Below are 14,283 nucleotides of genomic sequence, written 5' to 3'. Positions count from 1 at the left end.
TAATCCTTACATGGGTACATATAACTACTCCCTCCAAAGTCTGAGTCGAGCTATATACTCTTGCCATGTTCAATCCTAACTTGAAATTACAAGGTACTACACATAACACCATAACACTAGTCTGAACTATGAATTCAATACCCCTTAAGTTTTCATAGCTCTCATCTTAAGAATAATTCTTATTACCACTTTAATAACTAAATTCTTTCGATTTCAACAACTAAATTCAACCTCTTACTAGGAATCCACTAGCGTACAATGCACCCATCCACTCATATACCAACATGACATTTAATCCTATCATTATAACCACATAAAATCATCTTTATCATATTCTCTAAACCTCTATGAATAACAACTTTCTTGCGCTATTCTTACTAAGACACACATGGAATTCTCAACAAATCATGACATATACCAAAAGATTTTCCTCAATCTTTCTTCACACTTATAGCCTTAGATAAAACAAGTATACAATATTCTTTCCCCAATATGAAACATTTACCCTCTCATATCTAAATAATTATTTATCGCCAATATTAATTCACAAGGAGAGGTCACTGAAATATAAGAACATAAGAACCTGAAGCATGAAAGAATACCAGGTGTAACTTGAACACTTAACTGAGGCCTGAGAAATAGAGTATCAAAAGCATGAATTCATCAAAGAGATCTAAACTAAGGACATACATGACATAATCTGAGTTTCACTGATTATTAAGAGTGCATCATGAGTACCTGGAACTGAACATACAGTAAAGCATGAGTACATGAGTCATGAGCTGCATAAACTGAGTTTGGAGTTCATAATTTCATGGAATATGATTCGTACTATTGAGTGAACTAGAACTCCTCATACAAGGATCTAGAAGTGTACATGATTCTATGAAAAGTGCATGAATATGAGCTACGTCATATGATTGACTTGTAAGGCATTGGTAGATATCGTGATGATTAAAGAATAAAAGTTGCACTGAGATAAGAATGGGTCGGGCATCTTCCTCCATTGCTAATGTTCTACAATACACTGATATCATTACTAGAATCTGAGAGCCTGACTTGGTTATTTGTTCTATCATCTCCCCCTAAGCTTAAAGCTATTATTCGAAGTCTGCGAATCCTTTTAATAAACTCTAAACAAAACTGCAGCCACTTTACTTTAGAGTTTGAGATATAACAATACACATAAATAAAAAAACTTACCCTAAGAGACTACACCTGAAAGTGTAAAACCCACTGCTAATACTTTCTTCTGAGATACAACTCGTAGATTCTATAGTACCACTAGTCTTCATATAATTACTTAAACTTTGCCTAACTTAGAATATTCACGAGTATCACCATACCATGAGAATTACTATTACACCAACATGCCCTATATCAACAACATATAATTTTGAATCAACATACTTAAATTCTACATCAACAATATCTAATTTTGAATCGACATACTTAAATTCTTGCATACACTATTTCAAGCCTACTGGTTCACCTTTCATACAACTAGCCTCATGGATACATAATCTATTAAATTCAGAGAAACGCTATCCCCACTTTACTGATGCTAAACTTTTGGGTTCATGCTTCTAACTCTAGATCATATGTTATCAAAGAATTCTGAGTAGGGATCTGAGGGCATATGCGGCTTTGGCTTAGTGTACTATTTTTCAGGATCATGAATGAAATCTTTCAAACTTTGGAACTTAAAAACACTAATGGGATACTTTTGAGCCTGCGTATAGTCCCATAAATGTCTGTGGGGACTGTCTGAGAAAAACTCTTTTATTTGCAAAAGTTTAAGCTTGGCTATTACTGTTGCCTCAAGAATAAGACAGAGTTGGCACGAATGGATTCACATAAGAATCTACATAAGTTCCTTAGAGAATGCTTCTACTGCAAGATCTAAGACATGAAAGAAGGGAAACATTTCCTAAATGCCTTGTAGCCTCTCAAAGAAAAGTACAGATATCTCTGTACCGATCTGCAAGACTCTACTAGACACGGCTTCATAGACACCCTAGGACACTTGAAAACCTGGCTCTGATACCAAGTTTGTCACAATCCGAGACTATCCCTTACTCGTAACACGGTACTTAAAACTACAAGTGATCCCAAGCTAACCCATGATCTGGCATGATACTTGAGCAACTGATTTAGAATATATATAGAATAGCTAAATTTGCTGTGCAGAAACATAATCATGTCATAATTTGGATAAATAAAAATACTGATGAAGTTTACAACCTGATAAAACTGAAGAGAGAACTGGAATTTACATTTCATGACTCTGACTGACAATCCATGAAGCCTCTACTGTACTGACTATAAATAGCTGGAATATGCCTCCAACTACCACTAATTGATACATATGAATAACAAAAATAAAGTACTTGAATAATATTTGACTAGAGTTCCCAAAATAGGAGAACTCATCACCTGCTAGCTGGAATCTACGAACTGTCAGATTATGATGTGTGTGCTATAACTAGTACCTACATTATGAGACAATATAGCACATAGGCATATATGTGGATCAATACTTTGGAATATACCGAGTAAGTGGGGGTGAATGCAATAAGTAAAACTGAATAGATACATAATCTTAAAACATGAATGCTAAGTGAAAGTAGACTCACCAAGAGGCTGAAATCAACTCAAAGCTGAAGTATCTTAAAACATGAGTAACAAACATAATCTGATATGCTGGTGAATCACTATACTTAGTTTCTTAAAATCTTTACTTTTGTAGAATAAGTAGAACTGAAACTGAGAAGCAGTAAAACATGAATATTATATGTAAATCTCATGTAAAGTTGAACATGCTGTAAAACTATACTGAGGATCATGTATGGATACTAGGTCTAAAACTATTTAATGGAAACTGACACAAAATCATGCACATCTGAACTGAAATATAAACTGACATACTCGAGGATCTGAATATACAACTATACTAAGCATAAATTCATAAATATGTAATATCTGAGAATGCGAGACCAAACGTAAACATGATACAAAAGTAATCTGTAAGCTAAAAGGCTAAAATCTATATAACTGAATAACTGACAATCTGTACGCTTGGTCAACCAAACCTGAGCTAAGATACACTGAGATACTAACTGAAACTGTGGGAGGTATCATATAACCGATATTCCCCAATTTAAGCTAATCGAGGTCCAACCCGTAACCCCAGTTAGAAGGGTATCAATACTGTGCCATGGGTACTAACACATGGCTGATGATATAGATCCATAAGGCTTATATCCCAAAGGACCAGGGAGTTACCCTCTACTAGCAGGTGCTCTTATGAGATATGTGTTAGCCCTCAATTGGAAGGAAGACATCTCAAACCTACAATGGCTGCGTAGTTTTGGAACTCAGGGACTGCTACTAAAGGTAACACCCTCTACTGGCAGGTGAGCTCCATTCATGGGTTCGTTCGATGCTAAATCCTACTCTCAACTGAACTTACATTGAAATCATATATTGGTGCATGCACTAAAGACTGATATGCTCAAACATGGTATTTTGAAAACCGACAGTGCATGCATAATTAGAAGTAACCATAAACTTATAAACTGAGGTATTTAACATAAAATAATACTGGTGGGTTCGATAGAATAATGATAATCTGAGTATTGGGATAAAATCATGGTTCTGATGACTTGTTACTTGAAAATTTAAAATAATGTAAATCACATAGGCATCCAATGTTCATAACCCGCTAGCACTGAATGATTTATAAAATATAATATTAACGCTTAAAAATATAGTATGGAAATTAGGGTTTGAAGATCCAAAACATAAACATCTCACCAAGTAATTGAAAAGCATGACCTTGGACATGGAAACTTGTTAAACATGAGTAAACATCATGATTACATGGCTAAGTTCATAATTCAATATTATAACATGAAATTCACTTGAATAGGACATGAGAAATCGAAACTTGAAGCATGAGATAACCTAACTTTTCATGGAATCATACTTGGACATGAATTTAGTTCAAACTACTAAGGAGAACATGAATAAAACTAATATTGAACATGTGAAATCCCATAATGGAGGAAAAACTCATACTTTAATCAAAGTAATGAAATTCAAAACAAAAAATCAACCTTGTAGTGTACAACATGAATAGTACAACTCTTATGCTCTTTAGTCCCTTAAATCACATGATAATGCTATTCTTTCAACATATGATGATATTCCGAATGAACCCTAACTTAAAACATATAAATTTAACTTGAAAATCATATATTTGGGCACAAGGTTGAAAGGTTAACCTTGTTCAAAATCTCACGTACCTTAATTGAACGAATTCGTGAAGGAATCTTAAAATTGATGCTTGAATCCTTGTGTTATTGAGAGAAGAAGCTTGGATTATTATTCTTGGGGAAGGGGAGGGTTTTTGCGTGAGTTGATTTGAAGAAGATGGGAAAGTAATTCCCTTTTGGGTGTTATAATTCGTGTCTTGGACGTTTGGGGTTGAGGGGAAAGGACCAAAGTTACCCTTGACCCTTAAGAAGCTGAAACAGAGAAGGAATAGACCCCACGGTGTGCCCATTAGTTCGAGGGAGTAGCCCTCACACTGACCTCCTTACTCCGAGGGAATATCCCCCGCGGTGCAGGCTTATCACCTACCCTTACCACCTCTCATGAAAAAGGCTATAACTTTTTGCTCGAGTATCAGATCAAGGCAAAATTTGTATCATTGGAAAGCTAACTCAATTATATATCATTTAGTGGGATTTTAGATGCAAAATTCCACATATTTCAAAAGTTATACACATTCAAAGTAGACCCTTGTAGAATCAAATACCATGATTTTGCCAAATTAAAGGCTCTTAGCTCAACTTTTCTCTAAGTGATTCCTATGAACATTTTTCACCTCAAAAGCATTATTAAAACTAGGATAATGATCATGACATATGTATTAAAATACAAATAATGGGATTAAAGTTTATACATGTTAGAATATCGATTCAAAGTCTAGCCCAAAAATATGGTGTGTTACACAACCAACGAACCTACCTATCCAATATCTCAATCGGGACCTCTTATAAGACAGAGAGTCCAAGATACCCAACCCCTCTAAAGGAACAATCGAACAAGGATCACCAATGCATTTTCTCAACATGGAAATATGAAAGACCAGATGAATAGAGTTCTAACAAGAAGGCAACTCCAATTTGTAGGCCACATTACCAACCCCCCGCAAAACCACATAAGGGCCAATGAACTGGGATTGAGCTTCCCCTTCTTACTAAACCACATTACTCCTTTTATGGGAGACACCTTATCTCCAAACTCAAACTCTAAGTCTCTAAGCCTTATATCTGCATAGGACTTTTGTCAACTTTGGGTGGCCTCAAGCCTATCCCGAATCACCTTCACCTTCTTCATAGCCCGATAGACCAAATCCAAACCAAATAATCTGCTTTACCAAGATCAAACCACCCAATCGGAGATCTAAACCTCCTATCATACAATGCCTCAAAAGGGGCCATACTAATATTAGAATGATAGCTATTGTTGTAGGCAAACTCTACCAAAGTTAGATACTCAACTCAATTGCCGCCATAATCAATCACACACGCCTGTAGCATATCCTCCAACATCTGAATAGTCTTTTCTGCTTGCCCATCCATCTGCGAATAAAAAGCAGTACTCAGACTAAACTTCATACCCTATCCCTTCTACAAAGACCGCCATAAATAAGATAAAAATTGTATACCACGATCAGAGATGATCGAAATTGGTACCCCATGCAGCTTTATAATCTCTTGAGGATACAACTTCGTATAGTGTTCCACTGAAAAGGTAGTCCTCACTATCAAGAAGTGAGCAGACTTTATCATCCTATTCACGATGACCCAAATCAAATCATATTAATTCTAAGATGAAAAATACCGGTAATGAAATCCGTATTAATTATCTCTCATTCTTATTTGGGTAAAACAATATCTTGATACAACCCACCAGGCCTCATGTGCTCAACTTTAACTTGTTGACACACCAAGTAGTTGGCCACAAAATCAGCCACGTCCCTTTTCATACCATTCCACCAATACTTATCCTTGAGATCATGATACATCTTTATCGAGCCGGGATGTACAATATAGCGTGATTCATGTTCCTAAAATAAGATCCTTTGTCGTAACCCATCGACATCAGGAACGCACAACCTTTCTTTGTATCGTATAGTACCGTCACCGCTAATCTTAAACACTATTACTTTTTGCATACCCATATTACTCTTGATTTTCACCAAGATAGGATCTAGAACTTGCTTCTCCTTAATCTCTGCACCAAGAGATGACCAAACCACTTCCTGTATTATCATACTACCATTCTTGGAGTCCAAGAGACAAACTCTAAGATTAGCCAAGAGGTAAATATCCTCTACCAATTCCTGTTTTCTTTCCTCTACATGAGCCAAACTCCCCATGGACAACATGTTAAGAGCATCAGCAACCACGTTAGTTTTACCTGGGTAATAGTGAAGGCTCATATCATAGTTCTTGAGAAGCTCCAACCATCTCTTTTGCTAAAGATTTAACTCCCTCTGAGTGAATACATACTGTAGAATCTTATGATCAGAAAAAATATCCATGTGTACACCATATTTTCAAAGCAAAAACCACCCAAAGAAGTTTCAAGTCATGAGTAGGATAGTTCCTCTCATGTACCTTCAACTGCCTGGAAGCATAGGCAATCACCTTCCCATGTTGCATCAAGATGCAACCAAAACCTACCCAAGATGCATCATAATTAACCATAAACCCTTTACTTCCTTCTAAAAATGTCAAGACTCCCATCATAAGCATCCGACCAAGAAAACTTAACCTTTTTCTGAGTCAACTTGGACAAAGGTGCAACTATCATTGAAAAGCTTTCCACAAACCGCCTATAATACCTAACCAAACCCAAGAAGCTTTGAATGTAAGTTAGAGTCGTGGGTTTAGGCCATATTTTAACCACAGCCATCTCTTGAGGATCCCCATGATCCCCTCTCTAGAAATAAAATGACCAAGAAAAGTCACAGCGTTTAACCAAAACTCACACTTGGAGAACTTGGCATACAACAGTTGTTTCTTCAAGGTCTGCAATACCATGCAGAGATGATTAGCATAATTTATCTTACTCTTCTAATAAACCAGACTATCATCAATAAATACAATGACAAAGATCCAAGAACTGCTTGAAAAACTTATTCATCAAATCCATAAATGCTGCTGGAACATTTTTTAAACTAAATGACATCACCGAGAATTCGAAGTGTGCATATCGAGTATAAAAATTTGTCTTAGGGATATCTTTCTCCCTAATTTTAAACTGATTATACCCAAATCAAAGATCTATCTTAGAGAAGAACTTGGTACCTTGTAACTGATCAAACAAGTCATCTATCCTGAATGAGGATACTTGTTCTTGACCATTACCTTATTTAACTGCCGATAGTCAATGCACATCCAAAGGGAACCATCCTTCTTACGCACGAATAACACCAGTGCATCCCATAGAGATAGACTATGACAAATAAACCCCTTGTCTAAAAGATCCTTAAGTTTCTCCTTGACTTTTCTCAACTCAGTTGGAGTTATTCTATAAGAAGGATAGATATTGGACGAGTGTCTGAAACTAAATCAATACCAAACTCTATTTTTATATTTGAAGGAACACCAGATAGATCATCCAGAAAGATATCTGGAAACTTATTAACCACTGGAACTAGCTGTAAAGAAGGACCTTCCAAGTTAGAATTCTTAACCCAAACCAAATGATAAATACACCCATTAGATATTAACCTTCGAGGTCTAAGATAATAAATTAACCTCCTTCTAGGAGCTAGAGAACCACTCTCCCACTCTATAATTAGTTCACCAGGGAACCTAAAGAAAACCTTATGGGTTCGACAATCCAAGGATGCGTAACAAGAGTATAACCAATCCATCCCCAGAATAACATCAAAACCAACCATATCAAGTTTAAAAAAAATACAACAAAGTCTGCCTACCACCAACAGATACCTCCCCATAAACTCTCTTAGCGATAACCGAGTCACCTACCAGGGTAAAAATAGAAAAAAAGATTCAAAACAACCTCAGGATCAAAACCAATACATGCAGCCACATATAGGTCATATAGGAAAGAGTGTACCTCGAATAAAAAAGATAATATATGTCATGAGAAAAGAGTTGTAACGTACCAGTAACGACATATGCATATACATATAATATCACTTTTTAAAAGGGGTTATAATATCACTTTTGGATTGTTTAAGAAGTTACTTAGATTGTTTCTAGGTGATAATGACACACTAAAGGGGTTATAAGACATTGGTTTCAATTTGGGTAAGAGAGAAAATGTCCAAAATGCCCTTAACTTAAAAGCTGAAAAAATATCGCCCTTGGCTACGGGTGAACTAGTGACTCATAGACATTCCTTACAACTCACCACCATAAGTCGTAACCAACATAATCTCTAGGATTCCCACACACTATTGACCCTACGACTCACTGGTACCCCCCATAACAAGACCCTACGACTCATAATAAGTCCTTATGGCTCATGGTGGGCCACTACTTAGAGTAGACCTTAGCCACTTAATTTATGAGTTGGTTACGATTCCATCCTAACAACTCATCATGAGTCTTTATGAATCATACCCTTGAGTCATACCTAAGACAGAATCTCAAACACTTTTTACTGGACACCTTACGACTAGGGTCACCTGACCTGTCAAGACACCTTACGACTTGTCAGGTAAGTTATTGCCTAGGAAAAAAGCTCGAGACTTTAAAAAATTTTGAGGATAAAAAACTCAGAGCATTACAGTGGATCTCCAAAAGGATTATGACTCTGTAGAATGGATTTATTTGCATTAGATTTTAGTTACTTTTGGCTTTCCTGATAAGTTTATTTCTTGGCTCATGACTTGTGTGAAAACTATATCTTACAGTATTGTGATCAATGGTGAACCTAGTGAGCCTTTCTTGTAGCTAAGGGATTAAGGCAGGGTGACCATATGTCACCCTTTCTATTTGCTTTAGCAATAAAATACTTGAGCAGAACACTATTTTAGTTAAAGATGAGTAAAGGTTTTCACTATCACCCTAGATGTGCCAAACTAGTTATCACTCACCTATGCTTTGTAGATAATCTATTGATGGTTGGTAAGGGAGAAGTTCAGGAAGTGACTGTAGTTCATGAAGCTTTTTAAAAATTCTCTCAAGCTTCTGGCTTATAAGCAAATCTTGGGAAGAGTTCTGTGTATTTTGGTGGAGTTTCTCAACAACAACAAGGTAATATCTTGCAACTGTTAGGTTATTATAAAGTTGAACTCCCTTTTAAGTACCTTGGTGTACCCTTCCCTATTAAAAAGATGTCATTAGTTGAGCGAATCCCTTTGATTGATAAGCTTCTTGCAAGGATCTCTTCCAGGACAGTAAAACATTTATCATATGTAGGAAGACTCCAATTAATTTAATCTGTCTTTACTAGTATCAAAACATATTGGGCTAAACTTTTCACTATACCTTCCAAGGTTCTTAAAGTCATTGAAAGCTATAGCAAAATCTATCTTTGGTTAGGGGTAAATGTAGTCACTAAAAAAGCCTTAATAGTTTGGGATAAGGTTTGTGCTCCAAAATATGTTGGGGGTCTAAACATCCTTAACCTAGAAAAATAGAACAAAGCTACATTTACTAAGTTGGGTTGGGAGTCGGCTGCCAAGAAAGACACTTTGTGGATCAAATGGGTAAATGCATATTACATTAAAAAGGCTCATTTTCACCTGGTTGCTATATCTAAGCAGGCAACTTGGTTAATCAAATAAATTTTTGATACTAGAGGTACCCTGCTAGCATCCCAAGAAAGTTTGGACTCAAAGAAGAAGATCAGAAGGCAACTATATTACTGGCTGTTGGGGAATGAAAGTAGAGTGAGTTGGAAGGGACTGATGTTCCGTAATTATGCTAGACCAATAACCCTCATTACTTTATGATTATATGAAAAAGAAAGGCTACTAACTACTGATAGGCTAGGTAAATGAGGCATTAAAGTTGATTTGAAATATGTGTTCTGCCAACAAGAGGATGAAACTTTCATTTATTCAACACATGCTGCAGTGGCCAGACTATATGAAACAACATTCTAGTATGGTTGCAAATGATAGAGCTTGTATTGTCAATATGGCCCATGCATCTTGAGTGGATCATCCCACAGGCAAAAAGGAAAACACCTCAAGGTATCCTATTCAGAAAGGCTTTCACTAAGTTTGTGTACTGTGTATGATTGGAGCATAATCAAAGAGTCTTTGAGGAAAAAAGTAGAACTGTTGAGCAAGTAGTTAGAGATATTATGTATTCTTGTTGTGTTAGAGCACCATCTAGAGTAAAAGTGTTAATAAAATAGTTTGATTTTATATCCCTAGGCAGTGTTAACTTGGCTTATCTTAGTAGTAGTAGGTGGAGTTTTAAACCTTCTATAGTTTTGTAATTACTTACTTGGTGATTAATAAAAGTTAATTAACCAAAAAAACCACTATCATAATAAGATATTAAAATTGAGTGGTCATTTCGAATGTTTAAATTTTTTGATATTATACATATGCATATACATATAATATCACTTTTTAAAAATTGTTTTTCCAAAACTTTAATAATGAAGAAAAGAATTTCTTTCAGGAAGAAATTTATAAAGACTTCTCTGCTTATAATAAAATTATTGCTTTTGTTCCATAGTTCATGAAAAAATATGTTGATAGTTATACTTATATATTAGAAAAAGATTATAAATTAAGTAGTGATGAAATTACCAAGTCAGTTTTCTCTCCTCAACAGTCTTTTCAAAATGAAAAAGATGACAAAATAGTTTATTTTACTGCATTTGCAAAATTACTTGAAAATAATAGTGTCGTTATTACTGCCCAACATATTAATACAATGATCAACCAGCAAAATTTTGCTAATATTTATAAGAGCATATTGGATGAACAAATTATTTCTATACATGATAGAATTGATAAAATATTTTCTAAATTAAAGAAGATAATAATAGTGATAATAAAAAGAGAAATCAAGTTTCTATTACTACTACTAGTATCCAACCTCCCCTAATATTAAAGACTTTAAATTAAATAAAGATTTGGAAGATTTAGAGAAATTGCTAGAAGAAAAATTTAATGGATTAAAAATTAGTCCTATTAACAGCCATCATAGTTTTGAAGATAATCATGAGATCCCTAGTGAGATTCGTAAAATCTCAGAAAAGCATGCTAGAAAATTGGTCCAAAGGATGTACTACTATCCTAGACCTACTCCCCAAGATGTATTATTGGAGGAACACGAGATAATAGTCTCTAATAGTTATAATAAAAATGAAATCTATGAATGGAACATAGATGATTTTATTGAGAGATAAATTTCTATAGTAGTACATCAAATGTTGATGTACAGTACAATTCAAAGTTCACAAGAATGGTGATAAAACTATAGCAGAAATGATTATTGCAGGATTTACTAGTCAATTAAAAGGTTGGTGGGATAATTATTAAACCTTAGATCAGCATTGCACGATATTACAGTCTATTAAGAGTGAAGATGGTCAACCAATTCAAAATACAGTTTATACTTTAGTCTTTAATATTATGGAACATTTGTTTAGAAGATGGCCTAATAATAGTGAGACTATTAGAAGAATGCTTCAAAATTTAAGATACAGGGCTCTCACATCTTTTACATAGTATAAAGATGTGTTTTTATCAAGGGTCATGAAATTACCAGAGAATAATAATTCTCATTGAAAGTCTAAATTTATAGATGGTTTAACAACGCTCTTTGTGAAAAGAGTTAGAAAAACTCTTTGAGGATCCGCAACAAGTATTTATGATGATGAGTACACATATAGAAAATTAATTAATGTTTGTACTCAAGAAGGGATATCCTTACGTAATGAGATTAGATTAAACCAGTAAATCAAGATATATAGTTTATGAAAGACAATAATTAGGAAAATTTTGGGAACAATTTGACATTGATATTCCTAAAAGTTCTAGAGAGCCTTATAGGTATAGAAAGAAGAAAGAGTTTCATAATAGGAAGAACAAGAGAATTGAGAAAAAATATAGGAGGTCGAGAAATTTTAAACCAAGAAAAGATTTTATTAAGTCTAACAAGCCTAGTGCTTGCTACAAATGTAATACCCCAAACTTTCGTTAAGTCAAATCTAGTCTCCAAAAGGGTTAGTGATGACTTTCTAAATGATTAATGTTTAAATCAGATAGAATTTTCCTAATTTTGACTTTTTATCATGTGGAAAATTGAATTAGCTTTCCAACAATACCAATTTCATCCAAATCTAGTATCGAAGTAAAAAGTTATGGACATTTTACAGAGAACTGTCGCTGCCCAAAAGCGACGGTCAGGTCGATGGACCGGCAAGCTAGCGACGGACCGTCGTCCAAGCCATCACAACTAAGGCAGTGAAGCCGATTTCTGGTCAAGTGCAATGGCCAGGACTGATGGACCATCGAGCTAGCAATGGACCATTGCCCAAACCATCGCAGACAAGGCAGAAACTTCAGGTTCTGGCCAAGTGCGATGGTCAGGACCTACGAACCGTCGAGCCAGTGATGGACCTCGACCAAACTGTCGCCACTTTTGATCAGTGATTTTAATCCATTTTTAAAAGGGTATTTGGGACTTTTTCCACCCATTTTAACCCCTAATTATACCAGTCCAGATCTTATAACTTTATTATTCATCTATAACACCAAATTAGGATTTTTCTCAAAGATCAATCCCCAAGAACAAGAAACCCTAGGTGTTTAATTTCATGTCAAGAATTCAAGCTTTCCTCCACCAATCTTCAAGAAATCATCCACCCAAGTATTTCAAGTGTTGATTCATGGGTTCCTTTCACCCATGAAGCTTAAGAAACTGTAATACTCCATAATTTTTCCTAGCTTAAAATTGTTCCAAGAATGTTAGAAGCTTTCTTTGAAAGATGAATCCACTTTTGTACACGTGGAATTTTTAAAATTTTCAATTTTATCATGTAAGAAATTGAATTATATTTCCAACAATACCAATTTTGTCTAAATACGGTATCGGAGTGAAAAGTTATGGACGTTTTACCGAGAGCTGTCAAAATCGCCCAGGTGCGACGGCCAGGTTGACAGACCGTCGATCTAGCGATGGACCATCGCCTTGACCGTCATAGCTAAGGCAGTGAGACAACCTTCTAGATAAGGTGCGATGGGCAGGTTGACGGACTGTCAAACTTACGACAGACCTTCGCCCAAGCCGTTGCTACTTAGGCAGTGAGTCATTTTCCTGGTCCACGTGCGACGGTCGAAATGACTGATCGTCGAGCCAGCGACAGACCGTCGTACATCCCATTCAGATGTTTTTAAGTCATTTTTAAAGGGTATTTTTGGTCTTTTACCACCCGTTTATCTACCTAGTAATATCCGACCAAGGCTCCAAAAATTCATTATTCTTCCTTAACATAAAAAATTAGGGTTTTCTCCCTAAGAGCAATCCTTAAGCAATAAAATCCAAATCTTCTTCAAGAACTAAGAGATTCAAATTCTTCAAGTTCAAGAACTTCAAGAAACTCACTACCAGGTATGCATAGTATTCATTCATGGACTCCTTTCATCCACGAAGCCCAAGAATCTCTTTTCAAAGTTTAAGTGTATGGATTTCTTTATGAATTTAATGTTAGGTTTGATTTTGTTTATGTTGATAATGACCAATTGATTTCTAATCCATGTTGGGTGATAAATTTCATGTAGAACTAATTAGTATAGGTGTAGATTCATGTGAACCTATGATTAAACCCTTGGATGATGAAATTAGAGTTGAATCATGATGTTTATTTGTTGTATAATGCTGTCTACATATACTATGCTTACCATGTGTTTGATTAAATACCTATGTGAAGGAAAAGTGCTCAACTAGTATGATATTATGTAATCCTCATGTATGCACAGGTTTATGCATATCACATGTTTGATGAAATGCCTTAATAAATGAATTATAGATTATGGTATTGGTCATGTATTCAAGAAAGTCATGCTTTGTTAGTTTCTTTCCATTGAGTTCTGAGGGTACTTGTACCCGATAATTTAGCTGTGTGCCTAGAGCCAGTGTCATATTTTCATGATATCCTCAGTCAAGCCATGTTTAGTAGAATTCAGTTAGTCATGTCACTCAGGAAAACTCAGAAATCCCAGTAATCTCAGAAAGCTCAGTAATACAGAAATCTCAATAA

Source organism: Capsicum annuum, chromosome 6 (genome assembly GCF_002878395.1).
Source record: "Capsicum annuum cultivar UCD-10X-F1 chromosome 6, UCD10Xv1.1, whole genome shotgun sequence".
In the NCBI taxonomy this organism is placed as follows: Eukaryota; Viridiplantae; Streptophyta; class Magnoliopsida; order Solanales; family Solanaceae; genus Capsicum; species Capsicum annuum.
This window is presented reverse-complemented; position numbering follows the sequence as displayed.